At 45.6% G+C, this 23,984-nt stretch overlaps 1 long non-coding RNA gene across 1 annotated transcript; it reads left to right on the top strand.

Moving 5' to 3' along the window:
- The first annotated feature begins 527 nt into the window (after positions 1–527).
- LOC119098364 (uncharacterized) lies at positions 528–23,682 on the top strand. The gene is made up of 4 exons (XR_005094225.1): positions 528–930; positions 1,783–1,850; positions 5,464–5,516; positions 23,100–23,682. It is a non-coding gene; the product is annotated as an uncharacterized LOC119098364 (long non-coding RNA).
- Positions 23,683–23,984: the final 302 nt, after the last annotated feature.

Genomic DNA, 23,984 nt, shown 5'->3' with positions numbered 1-23,984 from the left:
CATGCATTTGCAGAGGATGTTCTGTTACATTTCAAAAATGTTGTCGGCGGGTAATCATGGACATGTTCCCCAACCCCTAGAACAACACATTTCTAGAGGCTTTGGGCACGGATTTAGCATCGGAGGGAAAGCCATTTCAAACATCAGGTTTTCCATACCTAAGAACGTTAGAGACATAAGGAGGATATGCATTTTGATCTTCAGAGTCCAAATTACGCTGTCGACGCTTTGTAGCAGCACTACATCGCGAAAACCATTGTCATGACAACCGCCCCAACATCTCTACTTGTGTGAATAAAAAGAGATGTTCGTGATTGGCCCAGTGGACGGCAAGGGCCTGTTACCGCGAAACGCACTGGTTAAAGTTAAAACCATTGTGTCACTATGGACGATGTGATACTCCCATTCCCAACGCCAAAGCGCGCCCCGAAAATACCCACTTAGGTAAACGCCAGAGTGAAGAAATCAAAGCCATGGTTTAAAGTTTCGCTGAATTCTCTAGATAATCATCTCATGTTCGCGTACATTTCTGTTCATATAGAGTGCTGTAGGCTTTCGTATCATTGATTGCACACATATTTTGACACATTAGTGCATCGCAAAAATTATAGAACACACTTTGGAAAAAGCAAGTCAAATTCAATGTATTACTTACTTAGTGATGGGCATGGAATTTAATGAGATTTCTCATGCAGGAGCAGCTTCTTGAATACAAATTCTGAGCTATTCAGAAGGATCTCGAGAAAACTGTCCAGACGGATCAAATCGCAGATTTTCAAATGTTTGCACTTAACTTATCATCTCGACGTTAGTTAATCTTTACCCACTTCAGATTGTTTGAGCATTGTTGTTATTTCAGGTGGTGTGGGAGCCATTAGATATTGAAGCGATTGAAGACCAGAAGGCCTTAGTGCGACTGGCTGGATTCAGGTCAGTTGATGTCAGGAAGGTCTTAAATTATTTAGGGAATGACTTCTCTGAAGAGGGCATGAAGCAATTGTGGCATACAACATTCATTTTCATCAGCTTCTTACCTAGGATTTCATGTGTACTTTTCATTTTCCATCTATCCCATCACATTGCACGACCCTGCCAACACCATTGCATCGTCCTATCCCGACAAATACGCTACTACAGTACCTTGCTCCACCATCCCTACCACTGCCGTAACCACTAGGATGTCATCACAGTGCATGACATCATGCACCCCACCGCATTGTCTGGCTCTACCAATCCCACCATGGTGTCTGACAGTGCCGGGCCTCCCAATAGCCCCATCACAGTGTCTGATCCCATCAGCTCAGCCACGGCGTTTGATCATATCAGCTTCACAATATCTTCTGATCTCACCGCCCTACTGTAGTGCCTCGGCCTAACCCAAACAGCTGCAAGATGGTGTCTGATCCCACCAGCCGTACTACATTGAACTCACTGAAACACCACTGCGCTGTATGATTTCGTCAGCTCCATCACAGCGTCTGGCTCTATTAGCCCCACCACGGTGCTGAAGGCGCGAACCTGTGCTAAATATCTTCCATGCAGGTAAGCATTCACTATCTTTGAGGCGGTTCACAGAGTACTCGGAAAGTCTGGTGTGCGCCTTATTTCGTTTTAGTCATAAAAATGTCCTTTAAACATTGTGGCCGGCGAAAACGTAAATACACCCGCAACAGCGTCATGGAAAGGTTTTCTCGACCATTTTATTTCCCTTCTCTGTGGCACCACGGTGCATAGGCGCCATTCTTTAATGGAAACATGTAAACACAATTGTTTTCCTTTCAGGTGGTTTATATGGATTCCACTGGGAGAGTTAAAGAAGGACTTCCTCTGGAAAGTGTACTGCGACGAAGGTAGTCCAGCTTATATTTGGGATGTTTTAGAACTTCCTCGCAACACCGTTTTCATATGCTATTTGTGATACTGGGTATAATATTCTTCTGTCCGGAGCGCTTTTGGGGTGTTTGGGTCGAGAGTTCGAGCTCGTGGGCCCTCAAGACTATTCGCCGCGGGCACTGCTGCCCGAAGAACAATGGCAAGCAATGGCGATGGCAGAAATAGGCTTCGTAAACAATTTTCCCGCCAAATTTAGTCAGGTGGGGTGCAAAGGCTGTTTTAAAAAAGTTATTACTCGCCGGGAATTTTAGTTTTTTTATTGTATGCGAAAGTGAATGGTTTTGGATGCATGCTGGAACATTGTTTCTTCAATTATTTACCATGAATGGAACGACTGAATCGAGCCTTCGATCGCTGCGGTATATCGTTTGACGCATATTTCACCGTTATCAATGATCTATATATATATATATATATATATATATATATATATATATATATATATATATATGATATGGTATGGTATGGTATGATATGATATGATATATATGGTATGAACACCATAGTTTATATATATCATGCACACCACCAACGCTGGTATCAACGCCGGTATCACCGGTATATATGCTGGTATCACAAACGTTGGAATGTTTGCGCCGGTATCACCAACGCTTTCATGAGCGTGGGGTTCGGCCGCCCACTGATCATTGCTTACGGTGGTGGGTTTAGCCGCCACATCCGGCTCCGGGCCATGGTGGTGCTGGCAAAAATCCCTCGAGGGAACGCTACGCACGGTTTTGGTGCCCGCGCTCCGGGCAGACCAAAACGCCTGCGACGTGACCTCGTGTGCGGGCCAAGGCAAACGAGTGCCTCGCAATGGCGCAGAGAGGCCCGTCCGCACCTGGGAGTGGTGTCAGTCTTCCGGCGTGTCAAGTTGTCGCGAACAGTTGCGGCGTCGACGTGCATTGGGGCTGCCCCCCATCTGTTTCGCGGCCAGCATCACGGTGTGACGGTGTGACGTCGGATGGTTTCAAATGCGATGGTCTGGTGAGCGGGGTGGCTCTCTGGCCTTTTTTTATTTCCCCGAATACAATTATATGCCATGCAAAATCACATTCACAATCCATATACTCCACATAAAATCATCGGTCGTATGCTCTTATTATGCAGCCGGTAGACACGGACGTGGGCTTTGGCAGTGTTCTCGGCTAGGGGCATAGACGATAGCCTGTTGAGCTTAGAGCCAATCAGCTATTTGATAAAGACTCATTTCGGCATCTGAACCATGCGGCATTACCCAATGACTGTTAGTCGCATCGCATGCAGCGAGGGCATTTTGCCGTTGGCCTGGGACATCAAGGTATCGCTCTGCATTTGCCACATCAGGCCAGCGATGATTCTGTAACTGTTGCTCTCCTCTGAATCCAGCCTCATCGCATTTGTGGGTGCGTAGCTACCGCAGGAGTGAAGACAGGTACGCCGTAGTCTGACAACGGGCGCGCGTGCCATGCATAAGGGCCGTCCGAATCACGGTAGCTGCTGATCATGTTGACGATGAACGCTGGTGACACTGCTGCCGTCGGTCTTATTCCAGGTTAACCTCGGCCGCATGGCCAGAGATCAGCACATTCTGTTGTTGCCCCCCCCCCCCCCCCTCCTCCCCCTCCTCCACTCCCGCCGCCACCCTGTTATTTCCTTTTCTTGACTGCAGTGTATGCGCACTAACAACCTGAACAATATGTCGGGGACGGGAAGCCTGGACCCATTGTTGCCGAGCATTACTCCCATCAGCATAATACGTAGCCACGCTATACAACACAAGCGCGGGTTTTTTAGATGGGGGTTATAGGACTGTTTTGAACTCAAATGTTTCAATCACATCGGTTTTTTCACTTTTCAGGTAACTCCCCGATAGTGACGCTCGTTAAGGGTGTGAGTAGTTGAAGCTCTGCCTTCAAGTATTCGAGGGCTTGCAAGTGACCGCTAAAGCCAAATTGTTTGCATTTTCTGCATGATTTTAAATGTGTAGGGGCATTAAACGCGGAGAGTCTTGCATGGTGTGTAGTCTCTGGATAACGAAGCAGCAGAGTGAGAGTGCAGTTGGCTTGGGCTTGGGCTCAGTTGCGTTGTGTCTCCTTTTTCCATGTCTTGAAGTTGGTGTGCTTTATGCTCAAGATCAAAGCAAAATGTACAGGAATAGGCTGTGACGTGAGGCTTGTTGTAAAACACCAACAAACCATTTATGTGTTAAAGTAACTGCACAATGTCCTGCTATCGGATATCTTGCCCGAGGAGAAACCAACTGATGTTGAGCCGGACGCTGCAGCGGACTTCTTCGACCTTCTTCGACACGATCGATGTCAGTAAATGCGTTTCATCGTATCGTGGGTGCTTGTCTCTTTCCGGTGGATGCAATAGTGAATCAACCATTCTGGTCTTATATGCCCAACACCCTCAACAACTAACTACACACAACAATAACTTTTAAGGAATTAAATCTTTAAACTGAGCAAACAATTCCTCTATAAACCGCATGTTAACCATGCTTGTGTTTGTGTGTTTTGTTTCCTGATTTCCTGATCTCCTGATTTTTGATTTTAAGAACGACTTTGAAAATCATGGAAGGCGCAACCAGAAGGAGCTGAAGTCTGCGCAGCCTTTGCTTCCCCTCCCCTCCCTCCATAAAGGAACTGTCCACGCAGCGGTGCACGCCAGCACGCACTGGAAGGCCTCGAAAAGTCGTTTGTCTTGGCTGGTGGAGGGGGGAGGGGGGGGGAAGGCGCCACATCTTCTCTGTAACGTCTCAGAAACCCTAAAGTCTTCGAAAAAAGATACAGAATTGTCTTTTTGCGCGAACGCCGCGAAGGGCGCTCACAGATACACAAAACCATGTAAACTCCCTGATTGGTGTTGGAACTGATTACGGAAGACTGAAAAGTGGGCATATTTTGCGATCCCTTCGCCTTTCCAGTGCTCATGTGAATTTCCTCTCGATGTGAAACTTACTTCAAGTGGTGCATTCGGCCTGTTGTTTTTCATTTCTATGACGGTTTGAAATGGTAAGGGGATGCAGGTTGCCTCGCTTAGAGTAAAGTGATCGCGGAACGTTACGACCATTAGAAGACAGCTGTAGGTTAAAGGCGGAGGCTAAGGGAACGCGAGATAGTAATAGGTTATGCGATATTATGGCAAACAAGCCGGTCGTTGATGTTGGCTCGTGTGAGCCTCAGCTTTAAGTTACATTCACCTCAGCTCAACCATGCCACACGATTCTTGGGGAGTGAATTTTTTTCGTCGTTGTCTTTCTTGTGGATAATATTTTAAGGCATGTAATCTTTCCATATTATTTCTTCACGTGCCCTTAAATCCCAATAGTCAGGAAATGAATACCTCATCATTTTCCCCCTACATCACCAGTAGATTTACTAATACATAGGTCGTTTGCTGTTTGTGCATGCGTCTCGTGATCATTCTAATGAGGCTCACAAGAGCCTGACAGCGTAACTTCAAGACTGCTGTTTGCTCCTCGTCTGGTCTTGTCGGTCATTTGGTCATCAAATGCTTTTGATGGTACCTTGTTCAATCTGAACCGAAAATTTGCGTCACGATCAATGTCCTGTTCTTTTCCAGAGTGATAGAGACAGCCGCGTCTCCATGAAGTAGAAACCTCAAAGTACAGCATGGTAAGAGGCCTGGCGTCGCCTAAAGCCATCATATTTGTGGGTTGTGAGAAAATACAATGCATGATAGGACCCGCGACTTTTTACCAGTCTGTCCGGTCTGTAGGTGCCACGGGCCACAGCGCGTCAATTTCGACAATATTTATTGAAGTGTTGGCTAAATGCCGCTGAGACACGAAGCGGGTTGCTGGCATTAAACGTAGAGGAACTTTGGGTTTTAATAAGCGGACTGACCCGGCAAACACCTTTGGCTGGGCTTTTTCAGTAGGCCGCGTGCAGTCTCAGTATTCTCGGAAGAATCGTGACCATACAATAAGGCTGTGTCGTCTTAATTGGCTGTTGCGTATGAGCATTTTCTACGCATTGGTGCTTGACAAAAAACGGCCATTTCTGTGAAGATATACCACTTGATAGACGGTATTCAAGTGTTGCCTAAATGTGATGCTATATCGCGATGGTTTGAGTCTTTATAGTGACTCAGTTAAGGTGCACAGTTGTTAAAGCTCAGTACATTTCGTCATCCAACATTCTCAGAGGAACTTCGGCTGTGTTGAAATGAATTATTGCTTCGGCGATGATAGTCCTACCGTATGAATACTGTGGGTCGGCTCACTAGCATGGCGTCCAGAGAAGCCTTGTTGCTGGTTATGGTACAAATGTTAATATTACTCCTGGTGACCAATTGTCTGCGCTTTCCTCAGGGTTAAGCCGGTGCCGCGCCCTGCTCACGCTCAACGGCATAAGTCTATCTTTATATAGTCTTGCCTCATTTCTTTAATCTTCGAGACCTAACTTCTCCCTTTTCATGCTCAACTGCCATGCGCACTTTAGTGAGTGCTCTGTTGAAAGCTTTTGGAAAGCGTATAACGTTGACCTTGGTTCAGGTTGGGAGAAAGGGAGGGGAAGAACGTATGTGGATGGTTGAAATTAAGTGGGTCATTGGTGTCGTAAGCAATTGTATTGGCACGACAAGTGCGTCATCCGGAGACGAAAGAAGTGTACCTCACCTTCTACTCTGGCAAGCGTAAATGGTTTGAGTGTTCGAACTAGCCCCGGTGTTCCACCTAACCTTCTCATTTTCGTGCGAACCTGGAGCTTTCAGATTAATTAGCACCTGCTCTGGGAGGTGGAGCGATGCGACCCCCATTAATGTTTTGTGACGATACCTCCCCGCCATGGTGCGCAATCGCGCCCAGATTTTCAGTAGCCTATGGGGAAACCCTTCCTCGTGTTTACACACCAATAACATGCTCCTGTTTTTCTGGTTTTGGAGCAGCAGCGGTTTTCGGGTAACACTGTAAAGCGATCAACGGCTTGCGCAGCCGGCTCTCTGCACCGGTTTGGAAAAGCCAAGAAGCGAGTGTCGCGACGACCACCTTGCCAGTCCGCGTCATGAAAACGGCGAATGATGAAGATGGCTCAGACAGCCTAAGGGAACCATTTGGAGGCCCCTTAGATCTGCGGGAGGAACAGGAGAGGGCGGGTTCACACTCCTTTCTTTTCTTTCTTCACACTGTCTTGTTTTTTCTTTCTATCTTTCTTCCTTCGCTTCTTCCTTCCTTCCTTTCCTGCCTCATTCCTTCTTTCCTCCCTCCCTTCATTCCTTCTTTCCTTCTTTTCTTCCTTCTTTTTTTCTTTTCTTTTTTTTCTTCGCTTTTTTCTTTTCTTTTCAACGATTTTCTTCCCTCCTAACATTCTTCTTCACTTCCACCGCCATTCTCTGTTTCTTTAATGCCGCCTTTCTTCCTTCTCTTCATCGTTCCGTACTTCATTCATTTGTCATTTCCTTGCCATTGGTTCAGTTCGGCTACATATATTATATGGTCGATATCGTCGTAATCGTAAAACATTACGAAACCGCTCTCAAAATAGCCGTCCTGGCGGCTTCAACTATCGGGATTATCTATCTATCGGGAGTAGAGACTCTTCTTACGCGGTGGCTTGGTCCGTGTGAACCAAGCGTCTCCCCTGGGAATCAGGCCACCCTACACCAAGTGTGGGTGCGTGCTCCCGATGTTAAAACTGCAGCAAAAGCTGTTCTGGAAACCGAGCCATAGCAACACACGATTACGCAAACCATTACAATATTAGGTACGGCTTCGACCCACAGACGGTCAATCGAAATTATGTTCGGGAACTACAAATGCTTGCTCGCACCTGTTTGTAGTTTGTTGTGCTGTGAAGTCAGCCGGAATTGTGGCATTACACTTGTACTACTGGTAAGTTGGCAAAATATGTTTGAGAACTATTTTCTTTGGATTAAATGCAGTGAAATCAAATGTTTCATTCCATGTCATGAGCACCCAGAGGAGCCCCCGTCCTGGGATCAGTTTGCCCTGACGTGGGACGATGACGCTGTCGGCTCTCCTTTCTCTCAGACCTTTCCGTCTACGATGACCTGGGAGCGTTTTGCAGTCAAGTGGTGTCACTGTTAACAATCTGAAGTGCCCTGAACAGCAAGTGCACTGAACAGCACTGATTTAGCGTGATGATCTCTTGAAAGTTCTGCATTTCACATACATTTACCCATGCCAATAACTGTAACATATTCCTTGACTTCGCATGTAGTGACGCATGCATTCCAGCTCGTCAAAGAACGTCTCATTCTAGCCAAGTCGGCAAGAAGTGGTCATCCACGACATTTTGACTGGATAATAACACGGCACCCCCTTCACCTTCGACGAAAGCGCGATTCAGGGGGAATTATGCGACCAAAACATAATACTGGAAGCTTAAAAGTCGTATGGCGTACCGGTAACTAATACCAGATGAAAATACGCGATGACGTCAAGAACCCGGCTTTTCAGCTTGTTCCAGCACAAACGGTTGGAAGGATTAAGGCTAAGGCAAGGCTCATCGGAGGGCTAAGCACTTTTTGTAAAAACGGCCAAAGCTAACAAATAAACAACGAACGAATGAAATAAATATGGGGAATCGGAAACATCACCTTTAAAGCCAAATGAGTACGTGAGTCAACTAGTTTACGTTTTAGCCTCATTTTCTGAAAAAAATGGTACGTTTTATTGTCTTCAAACCGATAGGAAATTGAACAACGATCATTTGCCGTGCAGTGAAATGACAGAAATCAAGGGATCCTTTCTATATCGTTCGCGAAACGAGTTTTGAACATTGACGCATCAGGTCCGGCGGCGCGCCACCAGCAACTTAAACATTTTCCTCGAATTCTAGAACAACATCTGAATGACGATTGTGTGCTCCTCAACCCTACGTAGCTGTCGTCCCTCACGACTCACGCAGAAGGCAACGTCGTACGCTGGGAGCCCTCAAAACACATCGGTCGCCAGTAAACAAAGATGAGCTGGGGCTCAGCTTGACAAGAAAAAGACAGCTGGTCGGAAGTTACATCAGTGTGCTAGACCAGTCACCTTGTGTGCTGTTCCCTCACGCCTCGAACCGCAAACATGGAATTCAATACAGACGCGTCTAATTCGCCGCCTGCGGCGCGTAAATCTGACGTGTGCTCAAGAGAGGGTCAGTGAGTGTAAAGCCTCGATGCAGGAAGGTCGGGCGAGTGAAGACATGCATCTTTGCCACTTTCAGGCAAGTGCTTTCAGGAAGTCTTAGCAAAAGTAATCGGTTGATGGTAGTCGAAGAAGAGCAGAAGAAAGTATTTGCGCTGGTGACGGCTTTATAATATGCATCGCTTAGTGTCATGCGGCCGATGTCCTCTGTGATAGAGTTAACCCAAACCAGCGGACGGCTCCAGCTTCGAGGGTGAATTCACCTGTAACATCCGCTTTGACGGCGACACGGTCTGACTAACCAGCTGCACAATTCACCGCAACAGACATAAAGATAGCCATGACAGGCGAGAAGCGCCTGCCCGCGGCGGGAAAGGTTTTCCTGCAAAAGGGTTAAACCTCACGTGTATTCACAAACTGTAAGCTGCCGAACATGTAAACCGTTTCAATCAATCGATGAACTGCTTAACCACCAGCTGTACAGCCCGCCTGCCAACTGCAGGGTCTACCATACCAACTAGGCAGCGTACCTACCAACTGAAGCAGTAAACACCTCTGGCCATAAATTGTTACCACTAGTTGTACAGTTTTCGCTGCCGCATTTACAGCACACCCGCCAGATGCACTGTTTACCCGCCGACCTCACAGTGCACCAACCGCTAAACAGTAAGCCTGCCAACGTCGCAGTGCCGCGGCGCCATCAGAAACTGGTTTGTCTTGCATCACGACGGACCCAAACAAACTAAGTACCTAGCCCAGCGAAAATATCGGTCTAGCCGCCTGTCAGCCCGCGCGGTGGCTGTCGGCCAACACGGAACACAAGGTCACCACTGTCCTCAGCCGGCGCCCCGGAACGACAGGTGGACGGGTGCCGGACGAGCACGGCGACCGGTGCCGAGACGCCTGCCACCTGGGAACGCCTGTCATACGGGAACGCCTGTCACACGGGGGCGCCTGTCACACGGGAGAGCCTGTCACACGGGAGCTGGCACGGACTGCTGACCGCCACTGGCAGGAGACGGAACAAAGACAGGGGGAGCTGTCAACGAAATCCGAAGCTGTCACCAATGACTGCTGACTGCTAATGACTTCATGCACCGAAGGCTGATGACTGTTGATGACTTCATGTAACTATGACTGTTAAATGTTAATGAATTTGTGCAGCAATGCTTCATGACGATGACTATAAACGACTTCGAGCACTGATAACTGATGTTAGGCGAAATCAAGGCTGATGCGCTTGAACTTTCTTGATTTGCACATATCTTGCACCTCATAATAAGAATCAATGATTAGTGCACTGAGCGGCAAAACTGTGTGACCCCTATTACTGATTTGTCACTGTTTGTCGCAGTCTCTGGTTTCTCGCATGCTAAAAAGGTTCGTTCTGTTTCATTTTCCATGTCTTCCAACCACGGGTATCATTTCGGGTACTTTGGGGAGGGTGCTGAATCGCACCCTCGCAGCGTTGACCTGAACCTGCTCAATGCTTTTCTGAAACCCAATGGATATAAGCAAGAAAAGGCATACTGGCCCAATGAAATGCAGCGAGCGTCTGAACTGCTGGTACACTAGGTACCTTGAGACATCAATATCAATATCATCATGATCATGTATCAGTATTATCAATATCACAGCGGCTTCAAATAAGAAGTAATTTCTCAACATCAAAGCAGTTCTGCAACCGAAAAAGACATGCTTTTTCACATTCAATTTTCACCTTAGGAACGCAATTCAAAGTGCACGAAATTAGATGAGATACCAGGGTTCTGAGTAAGTTAAGTCAAGTGTTTTACCTCGGCCAGTCAAACCAGCTTTATAAAGTTAGACCCCTGATTCTAAATATCTGTATCTAATAGGCATGTGCTAAAAATTTCAGCGTAACATATCGCGGCAATAGGAAAGTCTATAGAAGCAAATGCTGCAGTCAGGAGACAATGCGAGGCGTGAACAAAAGTCTTAGACGCTGTTTGTGAAAAACTTTTGGTGTACATAATTTGCTTCAACGCTAGAGCATTTATCGCAAATATTGGGCAAATGATTAAGGTGAATAACATCACGTCGATCACAAAGATCTAAGACAACAACACAAATGCTATTGCAATTTTTGCAAGTGAGCAGCATCACAGAAAGTGTTGTGATAGTCGTGCAATAAAACGTGGATGGTGATAAGAAGAAAGTGAGGATCATTTCGCAGAGACATATATATATATATATATATATATATATATATATATATATATATGTATGTATATATATATATATATATATATATATATTCGAAAGAATCCGCATTTTCTTCTTTTCACCATCCATGCCTCATTGCACAATCACCACGCCCTCTGTGATGCTGCATATTAAACGTTCCCTACATCTTGCTTGATTCCTTTGATATAACGTATAAATTTATTTTCAAGTAGATGCATCTTTCATTGCTATGCCATTACGAGAAATGCTATCATCCCATGGATTTTTCACATTCCCATCACATGTTTCTATTACGATACCTACAATTGTTCTGATTAAAAATAGTATTTGACTTGAAAGCTCAGCTTTCCCATTCAAACATGTCTTGGTTTAAACTTAATCCGCATATACTCATACAGCCTCCTCCCTTTGGACTCCACTACAGACAGTTTGCGAGCATTTCATCTTGTGCAGTCTTGACAAAAAAATAACAACGTCGGTGGATGTATATTAGTGGACTTGAACTGTATGCTACCTCGCGGACCTTTTGAAGTCATGTTCCCATACGGCTGACTGCTGTAAATCTGAATGGTATTTGTAAACTATCATTAAAGAGGTGAATGTTTGTGTTGGCAACATATGAACAAAAAACATTTGCTCCAAGAGTGCTAGATTTTAAATGTGACTAACTTGCAGCATATACATACGTGCGCATTAATCGCCTAATTCCTCGTAGCAAAACCAGGAGATTGGAGATATAGATGCGACGATATTTCGGCAACATGCCCGTATCAAAACTAATAACAGAAGTAAAGAGATATAATGCTCCTTGCAAATGCACTCAAGAACACACGTAGATCGCACCCATATGCCATCATTCAAAACTGAACTTGGGATGTTTAACATAAGCCACGCATGTCGCTATCATGGCAACTATGGCAATTATTGGGTGATTGCCCACCAGCCCATACACCTTGCACGTTATTCACCCGTTGGCTACACCTGTTTCCTTACCCCTGCAGGTGATGAGCTTTGAATGCACAGCTCCAAATGAACTGCAGCGTAAGTGATGACAAAGATTTCAAAAATCAAGACAAAATCATTATAATTCCGCAGAAACAGGTGAAAACTGTAATCGTGACAGAAGGAAGCATCAGATGGGGTGTTGCCCTCACCAGCTTGAGATTTGCGCACAAACGTACCACCATAGTTCACATGTGAGTATTCAAGGAAAATGAAGCTCCGGCGCTGATAATTGTGTTTGATGTAAAATGTCGTAATATCCTGCACATGGCGGGCTTACGTGAGCATTACCACAACAACATGTTGGAAATAAAGCGAATAAAAGCTGTGTCAAACCCATACGTAAAATGTAAGTAACCTAGCATATCCAGCGGTAGTAAGCGTCTATGCCATCACGAACAACAAAGCAATTGTCTTAACCGTAAGCGTTCGTGGGTATTTAATTTGGTATTCTTGCATCATTCATCAGGTCTGAAACCCCTGGACAGAATATGGAAGAGAGTTGAAAAAATGCGTTTTCAATGATTTCAATGTCATCATGCGGCTTTCGAACTTTTCTCGCTCATTCACATAAGACATGGGCTTCAATGGCATCACATAGTAAACCCCCTGCCATGCATTAGATAGGACACAATGTAATTTGGGGCTACTTCGAGAAGAAACAAAAGCCTTTATTACCATTGAAGCGCATACACATCAACTAAGGTACTTAAAACGCCCTACAATGTTGGGTTATAAAACAAGTAAAAAATGGCTTAAGTGTGTGATCTGAATAATAAACATAGTCCACTCTACATACACTCCATCTCTCCCTGCGAATATTCCTAAAGTGTTTTCATAGAAGCAGTTACGGACATGACCCAAGGGGACAACAATCTTTCCAGAATTTTTTTCTTATTTTGAACAGTATCTAGAGCATTGACCAAGTAGAAGGTGTTTGTCTGTATGCAAGTTTCAGACCATCTCGAGACGCGTCCTTACTGTGCACCGTGCCTGTTTCCCTACATTTGAGATTTGTAGCATCTTTTCGACGTACAATTGCACACATGTGACTACAGGGGCAACAATTTATGGCACTCCAAATAAGCCCATCATCAAAATCACCTCTATTTGTCTATCACCTCTACACCCCTAGCATAGCTTACGTAGGCCGCTGATACTCAACACAGGTGTCATCTGACATAAACCGGGGATGTCCCGAGCGTGGGCGATTGTTCATATATTGCTTTAATAGTGTTCCGACAGCTTAGCCAAGCTAATGCAGAACATATTTATATGGTGCGTTATCTGATATCAAATTGTGTGACCAACTCATACATTTAGAAAAAGAAGGATGAGTTCCACACCTAGTTAGGTACCCTAATTAGGTTACCGTACCAGAATTTGTGCAGTAATCATGTATACCAACGGGAATTTCATGGCCCAAATTGATCAGTCTGAGGCCTGTTCTGAGTCCCTCAACAGTGAATGGCAATGGTTGTTGATCCCAAAAAGAACTTGAAAATGGGGCTAAAATGTCCGCAAGGCTCAAACATGGGCAATAAACAAACGGCTTTCGTATATATGCTTGAAAAAAACTATTTTTAAGAACAGTCATGTGCAGCAAAACTATGTAAAAGGCGCATACTTTTAGTGATACATGCTTCCTTTTATTACTTATTTTGGCCTTAATCATCTTCGTATTTTTGCCCACTTACGTCTAGCTGGTGCTAAAATCATCCACTGATTTCTTCACGAGCCGCTATGCACATTAAATGGCCATAGCTAGGCATAGTGAAAACATATTCCCCGTCTTGGCAAGGTCTTAAATTATCTGAGATCTTTACTCGGCCAGTAGCAGTATTTGCAACACTTTTCCATGTTCGAAGTGTCGAATGCCATGCCGAGAAAAATTTAACGTTCTGCATAATTATCCAAGAATGCCTACCGGCCAAGCGCGGCAGGTCCTTAAACCTTCATACAACCAAACGCTCTGCGGATGGAGTAGTTGTAATTAATAAACAGACGAGGACGGGGTCGAAATAGTACTCCGTCCGATATGCTTCTGCCTCTCAGCAATCGCTCCTTGGCACTGCGAACAATTACGCGTTTACCCGATGGCCGCATTCGAGTTGATTGAAGTTCGCTGTCAGTGCCGGCGAGCTCTCTTCTCGGAAGACCATTTGCTGACGCTAACGACATGCTTGGAATATGAGCGTTGAATGAATTGTGAAAACATTTTGGGCTGACCCGTTAACTTTGTGCTGCGAGTAAAAATTTGAGGCGCTTAAAATAGCGTTGGTCGCTTGCGGTCGGAAAAAGTTGCCGGCTCCTCAATGCTGCGAGCCTCGTCAATCTCATTGTCTACCATTTAACCGTGGAACTCTGCGCTTGGCTCCGAGAAGTTACTCTTAGACCAAGCTTCCGCGGTGCAATACACCGGCGCAGACGGGTAACGCAGTGCCTCGCTACTTCTACGCATTTTAGTACGCATGCGCGGATCGCCTCGTTTGAAAACATTGGACATAGCTGAAGCTAGAAAACGGGAACTTTTGCACCATGTCTCTTTCACTTGTAATATAACGTCTTGCTCAATAAGTATAGGACATTATTAGAAGCTCGCCGAAATGAAGAAATGAATTTTTCCCAGTGATTCATTGAACTGTTCCCAGCCTTACAATGGTTTTGTCGGATATGGCTGTCGCTACGGTCATGGTTGGGTTGGAGAACGGAGGCTATACTGGGAAGGGGAGATGAGGGATTGTGGAGAAGGTAGCCGTAGACCTGCTAGTGGAAGGAACGCTCGATTTCTTTAGAAATTGCATAAGCAATGAATATAGGCAACAATTGGATGGCTTAGTATAGCCGGTGGTTAGACGAAAGGGGGACCTAGGAAGCGTTTCAAGGATGCATGCATCTCGGAAAATGGATAGGGTCGAATGAGCCAGGTGGGATATCTTGCGCCGATCCCGAAAAAGCTGAGAAGAAACAGATAAATGCCGTCCCAGTGTGGCGTAAAACATGAGTTTGGAAGAAGACCGGAGATGGACATGTTTGAGACATGTCGTACCAGCATGATGGACAAGCAGTCTAAGACCACAATTACGATCAGCAGATTTCACAACGTTAGCTCTGAAAAAGTCGGTCAGCAGACGCTCGTGTTGGATCTTCGGTTCTGCAAAGTCCACCCTCAGGTCAGTCACCGCGCGTCTTTGAGGTCAGTCAACGGAGGGCAGGAGGAACTCTCAACTACCATCGGGCCGGGCAGAGTCCAAACGCCTCAAGCTTGCTGTCAGGATACAAGGCTGCGGTTGTTCTGATGCGCGTTAAACTGATCCCGTTCCGAGCAAACACTGCAACGTCCTCGCACCCTCGGTTATCCGCCCGGTCAGTGACTACACCCATGGAGAGATCACTCACTGCGTTCCGCTGCAAACATGTTTAGCAATAAACGCCGCGTAGCTGGTACGTGTTTATCGATACATGAATCAATATACCGATGCGTATCAATGTCGTCAGACCAGTGCTGCTTCAGCTACAGCTGAAGCAGTACTGGGACTCAAGGGCACAGCTGCAGTGCGCGTCTTTTTGGGCAAAAGGGATATGTGCACTTTAAGCATATCATTTGGCACTCAGTTTTGCAGCCATCACAGCCTTACTGTGCAATGATGGATGCAATTTGGGATGCATTACCACTCGATGTGTAGAGCATTGGTGTAGTTATTTAGGTTTGTCAGAGTGCGAAACTTTTTGATTATGTTTGGTGCTGTTCGATCACATTTTCTGTAATGGATACTGCCTTTGTAACGCCGATAATATCGTTTAATTATTCACTAGCTCATCGTTAGTGAGGATATGTACTTTCTTAGCTGAATTGCCACCAAAACATGATCAAATCTTTGAGATGACTTCCAGTCAGGTACGACATATACGTACGAAAATGGTTGTTACTTGATGATGCCGGTCATTCAGTAATGAGATTGTGAAACTTATGCCGCACCATGCTATGATTCTATTGCATCAAACAATTGCTTCCAAACCCGTGAAGACCAGACTGAATTTAAACCATCCAAGCATGCATGCATGCTTGCATGCATGCAAGCATGCATTTGGGACAACATTGACGGCACACATTTGTGTTTTCTCTAGATGTTCAAGCACGCTTTAATGCAAAGAAAATCCTCAGAGCTCAGCGTCTTTCTGGTGCGATGCGCGGATTTTCCAGGATGGTGGGCGGATTAAACCTCATGGTCAAGGAACTCGCGTTCTGCCCAGGCAATCATATTTATCAGTGTCCCACTGAAGGTCGTCAGACTCCTAAATAAGACAACCCGCGGGGCAGCGTGTCCACTCTTGGCTGGTGTGCACGCTGCTGGTCACTTGTTAGCAAGGTACAGAAATGAACTTCAAGCTACTGGTGAGTGGAAATATTATGCCTGTGACGCTGGTAAGACGTGAAGTGATCAATGCACTTGGAAAATCCTGCCTAACACTGAAATATTATACCAGGTCATGGCTGATAACGTTTTGAGCCTGCGCTACCGAAAGCCAAAATAAATCACATAGAGTATGTGTATAGGAGCACGCTCTATCTCGACTTCTGGGATATAGTTTGCGTAAATTAACATATACTTTACAGATGCCCTTGCTCTCTCACTCTATCCGACCTCCCCGCCTCCACTCTCCCTCCCTCTTCCCTTCCTCCTTCCTCCTTGCTCCTTCGTCCTCTCTCCCTATTACTCTCTCAATCAATATTGCTTTCTCTGTGCCGTTTACTCCCCTTGCCCCACTTAATCTCCAAGTCCTTCTTGCTTTCCTTCTTCTTCTCCCTGTCTTTACCCCTTCATCTCAACATCCTCCCCCCCCCGCAGACTCGCCACTTCCCAGCATCTTGCTCTAGCTTTTGTCAGCTCCTCAGCCCTCGCTCTCGCCATCGCTACGTCCCTCTATCCCTCTAGTTTTTCGTCCTTTCCACCATTCATCCGTATCTTGATCCTTCGGTGGCTTGCTCACTTCGTCTGTCTGGCATTTCCTCAGCAAGTATTGCTGCAATATCTTACGGCATTACTTGTGACGCTGTGAATTGCATGCATTTCTTTCAGTGATTTCGCAGCACTACGATCTTTGGCACCGTCTCACTTCATCTCATTCGCTTTCACTCTCCCCTTTCTCGTCTCCTGTTTTTCCTTTCCCGTACGTCTAGTCCTCTCACCTTTTCTCCCTATCTGGTCCCTACCAGAAACACAACTTTTCTTCCCGCGAACCCGCCTCATCTGATCCACAGGAGTCCGAGGGCTTCTGGCCAGGCCGACGGCAAGACCGGGCCAGCTTTTCGCGGCCAATTATATTAACTAGAAAAATACCTGTTCCCCATGTACCTGTAAATACCTGAAAAGGCCTGCGACCCATGGCAGCTATAAACGCATTCGGCGGTCGCTTGGAGGGGAGGGTGCACTTAAGATTTCTTGTTTTATACACAAGCCATCTCTCATAATCATGATTGATCAATAGTCAATGAAATGAACGGCAAGCCGTGTGCCTCTCATTAAAGTAGCCTCGCTCACTTGTTAATGGCGCCTGTAGTCACCGGTTAGTACATGCAGAACTGCTATCAAATTGATATAGTCCTGAAGAACACACACCTTACGAGCACGGTAAAGAGGCTATTGGGTGTGGTACGCTTCACCTTTGATACGATCGTCATCAGTTTACAATTATGTCTCATGAAAATGTTTGTCTTGTTTGACGTTCCATATATTTCATTCGGGGATATTAATTTGTATACTACTGGGAGGGCGCTGAGTGCTCTTCGTAATGTTGAGCTGAGATTTACCAGTGAATTTCTCAGGCCTCAAATGAATATAAGCAAAAAGGCACGCTTGGCCAGTGGAATGCAGTGATCGTCTGAACTAGTGATACACCAGCTACCTAAACGCATCAATACCAATATAACCATGATCATATATCATCATGATCATATCAGAGAGATTTCCAGTGAGAAACCATTCTTTAACATCAAAACGATTATGTAACCGACAAGGTATAACTTTCAATTTTAATTTGTCATTAGGAGCGCAAATCAAATTGCCCGAAATCCAGGGAGAAATCATGATTCCAAGTAAGCTATGTCAAGTTTTTTACTTGAGCCCCCAAACCAATGATATAAAGAAAACCCTTGCTTTCAATGTCTGTATATGTGAGCAGGTCTGGGTTAGGAATTTTCAGGTTAGCATATCGCGTCAATAAAAAACATAACGTTATACTAGTATAGAACCGACCCCCCCCCCCCCCAATTCCGTTCCGATCAAACGCTGCAAAGTCCTGGTACCCTCGGCTATCTGGCCGGTTAGTGACTACACCCATGAAGAGATCACTCCATGCGTTGCTTTGCAAACATGTTTAGCAATAATAACCTGGTAGGGGATATCTTTCGATCGATACATCAATCAACATACCGATGTGTATCAATGCCATTAAACCAGTACTGCTTCAGCTGCAGCTAAGGGCACAGCTGCAGCGTTCGTCTTGTTGGGCGAAAGGGACATGTGCAATTTATGCATATCATTTTGCAGCCATTTTTGCAACCCTCGCAAGCTTACTGCACGACGCTAGATGCAATCTGTGATGAATGACCACTCGATGTGTAGAGCATTTATGTACATATTTAGGCTTATTATAGTGCAATATTTTGGCTATATTTTCTGATCTTCGATCAGCTTTTCTCTGATCGATACTACGTTTGTAAGTGTGATTATATCTTTCTAGTGAAGGTATGTGCTTTCCTAGCTGCATACCATCAAAACATGGTCAGATGCTTCGGATCACTTCCAGTCAGTCACGACATAAACGTTACAATAATGGTTGTTGCTGGATGATGCTGACCCTTCAGTAATGAGACCGTGAAACTTATGCCACACCGTGGGGTAGATTGTATTGCATCACGCAATTGCTCAAAAGCCCGTGAAGACCAGACTGAATTCAGAGCATCTCAAGCACGCACACATTTTAGCAACACTTAAGGCACACACTTGTGTTTTCTCTAGATCTTCAAGCAAGCTTTGATGCACAGAAACTCTAAGAGCTGAGCGTCTTTCTGGTACTATGCACAGATTTTCCACAATCATTGACGAATCAAGTCTCGTAGTCAAAGAACTCTCCAGCCTGCTCTCCTTCCATCCTGACGTCCATCCATCCCTCTAGCCTTTTGTCCTTTCCACCATTCCTCCGTGTATTCATTCCTCGGCGCCTCGCTCCCTCCGTCTGTCTGTCGCTTTCTCCCTCCAGCCCTCCAGCTGTCCAGCCCTGTGGCTGTCAGTCCCCCTCCCCACATTCATCCATGCCTCCACCCCTCCGTCCCTTTGCCCTTGCGTCCCTTTGTCTTTTCCACTGTTACTCCGTACCTCTATCGCTCCGTCCCTCTCTCCCTCCGTCCTTCCTTTGTCGCTTCTTCTCCTCAAAATGTTCCTTTCTTGCAATGTCCTCCTCGCTTTGTCGCTACGACGTTTAAAATATTGATATTTGATTAGAGTTCATGCATGCTTACAAGCAGTTCAGGCGCGAGATCCACGCATCTTGCGGCATTACTTGTGATATTTTCAATTCAAATCCTTACAGGGTACATCTAAATATTTTATATCCGACGATTCGCTATTCCATCATCTACAGTCATGCGAGGTTTAGTGCGGCTACGTCACGCAGTTCGGAAATCATTCTGGAAAAACCTTTGGGGGTCAAGTTGACCCCCCCTCACCCACCACACCCGAACGCGTGCTCAAGTGTACATGAATCCTATATATGACACTAATCAAGCAATTTGACATGAATCCTCAATAAGAATCTGTGCCACGGTTTCAGCACTTTTCGATTTGGTAGCAAATGACTCAGGCAAGCCAGAAAACATGTCAGTTACGTTAATGACGCATCGATTAGCACTGTAGCTATGCGAAAACGGTCCAGAGAATGTCCACTGCAATCAGTTCGAAAGGGTATTTTGAAATATGCATGCTTAGCAGAGGAGGTCGTTTTTTGTTGCCATTTTCGCATGTTACAGGCTATGCAAGTGTTCAGCTACCGAACCATGTCTCGGTACATGCCAGGCCAATGATCACTAGAGCAGAGTTAATCAGATCCCGGCGAATCTAATGCCCTCCCGGCGATTTCAACCGTCGGGAGAACAGGACGTCACTTCATACGTGGTGGCTTGGTTCACACGAGTGCGCACCCGTGAAAACTGAGCCATCCCGTACTAAGTAAGGCTGTGTGCTGTCGATGTTGAGACTACAGCAAAAGATGTTCCGAAAACCGAGCCATCATGTGCTGTGATTACGCGAACCAATACATTATGAAATAAGTCTGCGATGCAAAAACGGATCCGTGGAAATTTTGATGGAATCTCCAAATGCTAGTTCGCACCTGTTTGTCATTATTTGTGTTGTAAAGCTAGCCGCAACTATGCTACGTGTAGTTATTTATGCTTGTTATAGAGCGAAACTTGTGGTTATGTTTGGTACTGTTCGATCCCCTTTTCTGTAATGGATACTTCCTCTGGAACGCCGATAATATTGTTTAATTATTCACTGGCTCATCGTTATTGAGGATATGTACTTTCTTAGCTGAATTATCACCAAAACATGATCAAATCGTTGGGATGACTTCCGGTCAGGTACGATATAAACATTACGAAAATGGTTGTCACTTTATGATGCCGACCATTCAGTGATGAGACTGTGAAACTTACGCTGCACCATGCGACGATTGTATTGCATTAAACAATTGCTTAAAAGCCCGTGAAAGCCATACTGAATTTAAACTATCCCCAGCATGCACGTATTTAAGGCAAAATTTACGGCACGCATTTGTGTTTTATCTAAATGTTCAAGCACGCTTTAATGCACAGAAAACCCTCACAGCTCGGCGTCTTTCTGGTGCGATGCACGAATTCTCCAGAATCGTGGGCGGATTAAATCTCGTGGTCGAGCAACTCGCGTACTGCCCAGATCAGCGTACTTATTAATGCCTTACTGAAGGCCGTGAGAGCGCTATATAAGGCAACCCGCGGGGCAGTGTGTTCACTCGTGGCTGGTGTTCGCACTGCTCATCATTTGCAAGCAAGGTGCAGAAATGAACTTTAAGCTACTGGTAAGTGGAAATATTACGCCGGTGCCGGTGGTAAGACGTGAAGTGATCAATGCACTTGGAAAATCTTGCCTATCACTGAAATATTTTACTAGGCCATGACTGATAACGTTTTGAGCCTGCGTTACCGAAAGCCAAAATGAATCACGTAGAGCATATGTGAAGGAGCACGTTCTATATTTATTTCTGGGATATAGAACGCGTAAACCAAAACATGTTTTACAGGTGCCCTTGCTCTCCCCCTCTTTCCGACCACCCCGTCTCTACTCTTCCTCCCTCCTCCTTTCCTTCTCTCTCTTTCGTTCTTTCTCCCTCTTACTCTCTCACTCAATCTTGCTTTTTCTGTCCCGTTTACTCTCCCTGTCCCACTTACTCTCCAAGTCTCTCTTGCTTTTCTTTCTTCTTCTCGCTCTCTTTACTCCTTCATCTCACACATTTCCCTTCTTCCCTCCTCACATCCTCTCCCCCGACTCGCCACTTCCCAACATCCTTCTCTCGATCTTCCAGCTCTCCAGCCCTCGGTCATTCTTTCCTCACGTCCTTCCATCCTTCTAGTTTTTTGTCCCTTCCACTCTTCATCCCTTGTTCATTCCACTTCCAATAACATTCCACTTGTTAACAGCGCCTGTAGTCAGCGGTTAGTACATGCAGAGCTGTTGTCAAATTGAAACGGTGGCAGCCTTAATTTTGTAGATTTATTCCTGAAGAACGTACACCTTACGACCACGGTGAAGTGGCTATTGCGTATGGTACGCTTCACCTTTGGTACTATCGGCACCAGTTTACAATTATTTATTATGAAAATGTTTGCCCTTTTTGATGCTTCATGTCTTTTATTCGGGGATGTCAATTTGTATACTATTGGGAGGCCGCTGAGTGCTCCCCGTAATGTTGACCTGGGATTATGAGCAAAAAGGCACGCTGGGCCAGTGGAACGCAGTGGTTGTCTGAACTAACGATACACAAGCCACCTAAACGCATTAACACCAATATCACCATAATCATATATCATCATGATCACATCAGAGCGACCTCTGGTGGGAAGTCATTCCTTAACATCAAAACGATTATGTAACCGACAAGATACAATTTTCAGTTTCAATTTGACATTAGGAGCGCAAATCAAATTGTCCGAAATCCGGGGAGAAATCATGATTCCGAGTAAGCTATGTCAAGTTTATTATCTGAGCCTCTTAACCATTGTTTTAAGGCAAACTCCTGCTTTAAATATCTGTATATGTCAGCAGGTCTGAGTTAGAAATTTTCAGGTTAACATATCGCGTAAATAAAAAAGCATTGCGTTACAGTATTCTAGAACTGAATATGTATATATATATATATATATATATATATATATATATATATATATATATATATACTAACATAGTACTATATGCAACCAAATGCGGTATTAAGCAGGCAATTCAAAAAGTGAACCAATGTTTTAGGTGCTGGAGAGCTCTCTTCTCGGAAGACAATTTGCTGACGCTAACGATACGTTTGGAATATGAGCGGTGAATTAATGGTGAAAACATTCTGGGCTGACCCTTTAAATTTGTGCTGCGGTACCTGTCGGCTGTCGGCCTGTCGGTGTCGGTGCTTGATTAGACTTCATACATGCTTACGAGCAGTTCAGGTGCGAGATCCACGTATCTTGCGGCATTACTTGTGATGTTTTAAGTTCTACACATTTTTCAATGATTTCGCAGCGTCATGATTTGAACGAATAACGCCAAAGTGAATGTGCAGGTTATACGACGTTGCGTTGTTTCCGTTTCAGATTCTGTTGCTGGCGGTCGTGTTTGGCGCCATCTTGGCGCGTAGACCCTCCGACCGCTTTGACCGACGCTCTAGACGCCCCTTCGAGGTTCGTGGCCGCCATAGCGGCATACGCCGCTGGCATCACTAGAGTGGTCGCCGCTGAAGCACAGGCTATGCAGGAGGCTGCAGCAGTCGTGGCCACGGTGGCTATCCGCGGTGGCTAGGTCGCCACTCTCGACACAGAAGATGGCGTAGGAGAGCCGTCGGTTGGAGAGATTTCGTTCTAGTCTGCCTGCGGTGTGACCCGACCCTGACCCGCACAATGACCGCTGTCTGAACTGACCACTGTCCGCTTGACTCTGATCGTCACCTGGAGCTGCCTCTCTGCTGCAAAATACATCTGCACATCCACGGTCTCTTTTACGCAACAGGGAAGGTATGACTTGATCACACTGCGGTAAATGCCAACGTTCGTGTGCCTTGCGGAAGACACCGCAGTGTTGAAGCAAAGCCAGCAGACTGAAGCCCTGCATGAACGAGCTGCATGAACGCCACGACCGGTCACCCTTTCAGGCGTGCCTGGTCGTAGTGTGGGGTGCGATGTTTTGTTAACACACGAGTCAGTTTGTGCCTCTCACCTCATCTGTGCCGGTGGTCGGGCATCTCGTCTCGCTCTGCTACGGCTGGCGCGACTGGCCGCAACACCAGCTCCGCACGCTCCTTTACCCCTGAGACTGTCGTTTTTATACAGGGTGAGCGCAGCCTTACACCGCATTACTGACGGAGCGATGGGGAACAGAAGTTAATATATAAATGCTAACTTCTGTTTTCCGGTTTATCTCTGCAGGGGGAAAACTAAGAATGCGCAGCTGAGCCAAAGAACTGCTATAAAAATTACGCACCA

Source organism: Pollicipes pollicipes, unplaced genomic scaffold (assembly GCF_011947565.3).
Source record: "Pollicipes pollicipes isolate AB1234 unplaced genomic scaffold, Ppol_2.1 Scaffold_1600;HRSCAF=1878_pilon_pilon_pilon, whole genome shotgun sequence".
In the NCBI taxonomy this organism is placed as follows: Eukaryota; Metazoa; Arthropoda; class Thecostraca; order Pollicipedomorpha; family Pollicipedidae; genus Pollicipes; species Pollicipes pollicipes.
This window is presented reverse-complemented; position numbering and strand designations above follow the sequence as displayed.